Genomic DNA, 6,560 nt, shown 5'->3' on the forward strand with positions numbered 1-6,560 from the left:
AAACAAACAAAAAACCATATTTCAGGTGCAGCTTCATTCAGTGTTCCAACCTAGTTACGTTACACTTAGGTATTATTGTGCTGTCCATTTTTGAGTTTTTGTATCTAGTCCTGTTGCACAGTCTGTATCCCTTCAGCTCCAATTACCCATTATCTTACCCTGTTTCTAACTCCTGCTGGTCTCTGTTACCAATGATATATTCCAAGCTGATTCTCGAATGTCGGTTCACATCAGTGGGACCTTACAGTATTTGCCCTTTAGTTTTGGGCTAGACTCACTCAGCATAATGTTCTCTAGGTCCATCCATGTTACTACATGCTTCATAAGTTTAGTCTGTCTTAAAGCTGCATAATATTCCATCGTAGGTATACGCCACAGTTTGTTTAGCCACTCGTCTGTTGATGGACATTTTGGCTGTTTCCATCTCTTTGCAATTGTAGATAATGCTGCTATAAACACTGGTGTGCAAATGTCCATCTGTGTCTTTGCCCTTAAGTCCTTTGAGTAGATACCTAGCAGTGGTATTGCTGGGTCATAATCCATTCTGCCATTCTATGTCTTTTGATTGGGAAATTCAGTCCATTAACTTTTAGTATTATTACTGTTTGGATAATATTTTCCTCTACCATTTTGGCTTTTGTATTATATATATCATATCTGATTTTCCTTCTTTCTACACTTTACTCCATACCTCTCTCTTCTGTCTTTTCGTATCTGACTCTAGTGCTCCCTTTAGTATTTCTTGCAGAGCTGGTCTCTTGGTCACAAATTCTCTCAGTGACTTTTTGTCTATAAATGTTTTAATTTCTCCTTCATTTTTGAAGGACAATTTTGCTGGATATAGGAGTCTTGGTTGGCAGTTTTTCTCTTTTAGTAATTTAAATATATCATCCCACTGTCTTCTAGCTTCCATGGTTTCTGCTGAGAACTCTACACATAGTCTTATTGGGTTTCCCTTGTATGTGGCAGATTGTTTTTCTCTTGCTGCTTTCAAGATCCTCTCTTTCTCTTTGACCTCTGACATTCTAACTAGTAAGTGTCTTGGAGAACGCCTATTTGGGTCTATTCTCTTTGGGGTGCGCTGCACTTCTTGGATCTGCAAATTTAGGTCTTTCATAAAAGTTGGGAAATTTTCAGTGATAATTTCTTCCATTAGTTTTTCTCCTCCTTTTCCCTTCTCTTCTCCTTCTGGGACACCCACAACATGTATATTTGTGCGCTTCATATTGTCATTCAGTTCCCTGATCCCCTGCTCAAGTTTTTCCATTCTTTTCCCTATAGTTTCTGCTTCTTTTTGGAATTCAGATGTTCCATCCTCCAGTTCACTAATTGTAGCTTCTGTCTCTTTAGATCTACCATTGTAGGTATCCATTGTTTTTTCCATTTTTTCTTCTTTGTCCTTCACTCCCATAAGTTCTGTGATTTGTTTTTTCAGATTTTCTATTCCTTCTTTTTGTTCAGCCCATGTCTTCTTCATGTCCTCCCTCAATTTATTGATTTGGTTTTTGAAGAGTTTTTCCATTTCTGTTCGTATATTCAGCATTAGTTGTCTCAGCTCCTGTATCTCATTTGAACTATTGGTTTGTTCCTTTGACTGGGCCATATCTTCAATTTTCCGAGTGTCATCCATTATTTTCTGCTGGTGTCTGGGCATTTGATCAGATTTCCCTGGGTGTGGGACCCAGCTGGTTGAAAGGTTTTTCTGTGAAATCTCTGGGCTCTGTTTTTCTTTTCCTGCCCAGTAGGTGGCGCTCATGGCGCTCGTCTGTCTGCACGGCAGTCGGCCCGGGAAACCGCGCGTGGAGGCGGGGGTCGCTGGCCGCCGCGGCTTGGGAGAGTGCCTGTCCTAATTGCCCAGCTGGCCCGAAACGCCAAGCGTGACAGGAGGGCCCCGCTATCCAACATTCCCAGTCAGACCAGGGAGCCACGTACGTGGAGGGGACCCCAGTCGCCAGCTGCCCCGGCCGGGAAAACGCGCGCCCCTCGGGTATGTCACCGCAGCAGATTCTCCCTGCCGGTTCAGCTGTTCCAGAATGGGGTAGGCTGTATTTTTGGTCTCTGTCGTGACTGCAGGAGCTGTTTCGTATTGTTTCTATTTCTTTAGTTGCTTTTCTGGAGGAGGAACTAAGACCCGGTGCATCTTACTAAGCCGCCATCTTCTCCGGAAGTCCAAAATAAGCATTTTAGTAATTTCAGAATTCATTGAAAATAATTACAGGGATAAAATCCTGCCTTCAATCCTATGAAATAAGTGCCTCAATCCCTCTGAAATAAAATCCTTCATTTCCTTCATGAAAACTGGACTATTATTAAAATTCCAGTTTATATATATCAAGAACTGTCCTAAGGATGATTGGGCTAAATACGTGGTTTTGATGGCATTTGTCTACCCTTTCATTTAAATATACCACTTTCTTAATAACTTCATGAATGGCTTTGGTGAAATAACTGGTCTTTGCCTCCATTTCTACATTTAAAAACACAAAAAGAGGGTTAATATAAGCATGTTAATACCAGAGAAGTTCACTAAGAACTAATGAATCTGGCTAAAATATCCAATAAAGAAGACAGAATAAAATTATTAAGGGGCCTTTGCCTTCATGTGTTCGTTTGCAACCTTTTCCAAGAAAACCAACAATGAAACTGCTAAATCAGGATTCCTTTTAAAAGATTGTTTTGAAAACTGTATAAGAGACTGAGTTGAAAATAACAAAAAATAGGAAGAAACAAAGAAACAAACAAAAACCAAGATAGAGGAAATAGATTCATCAAATGAGAAAAAATAAAGAAAAAAGAGAAACTCAAATGTTAAATTATTTTCCTTCCAATCTATTTCTTTCATTCTTAGAAGAAAATATATACTTCAGGTTTATGTTATGCATTTACAAATACAATTAGGACTCTTACTAGGCATGTTAAGAATTGAAGTGCAATCTCTAAAAGAAGGGAGACAAAATGTATGTGTTTCAAATAAATTAAGGGAACTCAACAATGAAAATCAAAATTTCCTGCCCTTTAGATGCTTACTGTTGAATGGGAAAGGTATAGATAAAATTTCATATGACAAAAGATAAAAATATGCTTTTATCCTAGAGAAATATAATCTTCCCTGTCCCCATTTCATATCCTTTCTCCTTTACAGTCTTTGGGGGGATAAAAATTTCAGGAAACCTTAATACCTCCTAGAAGTTAAAAGGCACAGTGCTAGGCTTTGCCAATATCACATAACAGTAACAGAATCTATTATTCAACAGAGAGTTCTAACAAGTGTATGCAAACTTGTGAAGACATGTACTTTACATTAAATACACCCCACCCAGTCTCCCTTACATCTAAAAAGTAACTGCCTTGAAGACAAAAATACATGTGACCAGAAAGATGTTTACATAGCTCCCATGCATGCTGCTTTTCTGTAAAAAGATACCAAACTTTTTCCCCTTGCTTTCAGCATGTCCATTTCTAAGTACAAAGAAAACATGAAGTGAAAACAGGGCTGCAAATGTAAAACAGAGCATCCAGTCTTGATGTTCAGCCTTCCAGGGAATAATCCATTTTCACATGTAAAGAACTTAAATTCACAAGATAACCAGAACAATTGATGATTATAAAATCCATGCTGCTGTGAAAAGAAGAAATAAACCCAGCAGAAAAAGATCAACAGAAAGGGAATATAATTAAGAAATATAATTATATGGAGAATAAGTCAAGAGATGTCACTTTTGGAAACAAACAAACAACAACAAAAAACACTAAATTTTCTTTTTTCATTAAGGACAGTATTGAGAGAGAGATGCAGAGAGATAACAAGAGAGAGAAAGAGAGACAGTGAGAGAGAGAGAGAGAGAGAGAGAGAGAGAGAGAGAGAGAGAGAGAGAGAGAGAGACTGGATTTGTGAGAATTTTATAAATATTACCACAACCGTAAGTATTTGAGTCCGTATGAAATGGACTGAGATGTACGGCTTTAAGCATGAGGAAATGTGAAATTCAGAATTCTCCTGTGGAAGAGTAATTTGGAGATACATTAGACTACAAATCTGCCTTTTGTGAAACAGCAGCATGGCTCTCTTTCCTTGCTTAGATGTATGGCCATACTTTCTGAGGTTTTTTTCCCCCACAAAGCTTGAGGCCGAGGAATGAAAAATAATGCAGTCAGGAGCATGATTTTTAAATGGGTGTGGTGTGCATGGGTTCATACTTTTCTCCATCCTTCTACTGGATAATTCCTTATAATGTGCATTAAAGAGAATTATAATGCATCAGTCTTGTGTCACAATTTGAAACATTGCCTGCAGTTCTAATTTAATATCTGAATTAAGAGAATCTTGCAGTATGCTATTGATAAAACCAACTACTTAAGAATCAGCTGTGATGTTTGCCATCACTACAGAGTAAGGGACCAGCCCTTGTTAAATATTTATTATTTAGGACAATGAGAGCAGAGTAGAAGGATCATATATGGATCATATATGATCAGTGCTAAGAAGAACTGAGGACGTGGCCCAATTCAACCATTTAAAACTACCTGATTTGAACTTAACTACTAGGTACCTGTGTCATTTAATCTGCAAAATAGGAGGAATAATAAATGGATGCCCTGCATATCTCACAAAATAAAAGTAAGTGAAAAATCAAAGGTTAAGACATAGTAAAATGAGTTAACTTTAAAAGGGTACATTAATTAGCTATCCAAGGTACAGATAGTAAAGTTTTCCTAGACTTTGCATAGCTTTCTCTTTACATGAATCAAACACCATGATGGAACACCTATTTAAATATTTTCACTTGAAGATAAATGCTTTAAATGGAATACAGAAATCTAATTTATTTCAAAAGTCAGGTATTTATCACATCAAAGGGAAATGTTGTCAGTACCATACTCTAAATAATTAAAACTCTGTAATTTATTGCAAATTTATTGTATATGAGATGTAAAAAAATGACATTTTGTCTTCTACAAATAATGGAGAAAGAACAGATACATTTGGAAATTACTATGAATTGAAAACTTTTGACCTTGATTTCCAGCCTTCTTTAATCTTTTCATTAAATTTGGTCCAGGATACTTAATCCCCAAGCCATGATCCAGGTTTTTGTGGTTTTCAGCAGCTTTATTGAGGTATAATTTACATACAATAAAATTCTCCAATTTTAAGTGTACAGTTCTCTTGTAGTAAATGATTTTTTGTAGGTTTACAGATTTGTGTAACCATCAATCACCACAGTTCACTTTTAGACTATTTTCCCCACTCCAAAAATATCCTTCATACTTGTTTGCAGTTAATCCCTGTTCCAACCCCATAGACCCAGGTAACCAATAATCTACTTGCTGAATCTAGAGTTGGCCTTTTCTGGGCATTTCATATAAATGGAATCATATAGTATGTGGTCTTTTGTGTCTAGTTCTATAACAATGTAATATTTTGAGGTTCATTCATGTTTTAGTCTGATGTTTTTATTGCTGAAGAATATTCCCTTGTATGGCTATACCACAACTGATTTATCCATTTATCAGTTGATGGGCATTTGGAAAGTTTCTATTTTTTGTCTATTAAGAATAATGTTGTGATAGAAACCATCAATCATTTTAACAGGTAGAAATGCTTCTATACTGTTTACACATCCTTGGGAAATTTTTTATCAAGACACACAAAGCATACATTTAGCTTTTTCACATGCTCCATTATATTCCAAAAATTCTATGTGAGGATAGGCATCCTTGTAGAGTGGTTAAGAACACAGGAATCTGGGATCAGGTTCTTTGGATTTGGAAACCATTTCAACATTATATGAATTCTAAATTAGGCAGCTCATTAACTTCGTGGGTTTCCTGCACAGTAGAATGGGATGATGATAAAAGCTTATTTATTGCCTTGTCGTGCAGGTGAAATGATGCAAAACACACTTGGCAAGATACACAATAGAATTTAACTATTATAATTAAAAGTATGCACCAAATCATCATGGAAACAATTTTAACTGTGTAGTAGTGCTAATAAGACAAGATGTTCAGAAGATTTCCATGAAGAGATGTAACTCTCACCTTTCTCAGCACTGTACATTATCAAGCACAAATAGCATATTTTTATATGGAGGGTAGCAAAACACCAATTTCCTATCTGGCCACTACTACACAGTCATTGATCAAGGAAGAAACTACCAGTTGCTTCAGAAACAATGTAGCAGGATTAGATTACAACCACTGGGCAATCATTCTTCCTGCTATCATGTCTTCTTGAATGTAAAACTAGACACATGACAGAAGGAAAGGAACAAAAAATAAATAGAAAACACAGTAATGCACCTTCTCCTTATTTTATTTAACAAAAATCATGCATGTTTATGAGCTGGAACAATTCTTCATCTCTTAATCTTTTTCAAACAGTAACTCATTTAATTTTTATCATACTGTGAAGTAGTATCATACATTATCTCCACATTCAGAAAAGATAACTGAAGCACAGAGAGTTTGAATCATTTGGCCAGTCACACATCTACTAAGTGCAGAGATGAGCTTCCAACCAGGCTACTTGGCTCCGCCATTTTTATCTGCATGCTAAA

The sequence above is a fragment of the Tamandua tetradactyla genome, chromosome 3 (assembly GCF_023851605.1).
Source record: "Tamandua tetradactyla isolate mTamTet1 chromosome 3, mTamTet1.pri, whole genome shotgun sequence".
NCBI lineage: Eukaryota > Metazoa > Chordata > Mammalia > Pilosa > Myrmecophagidae > Tamandua > Tamandua tetradactyla.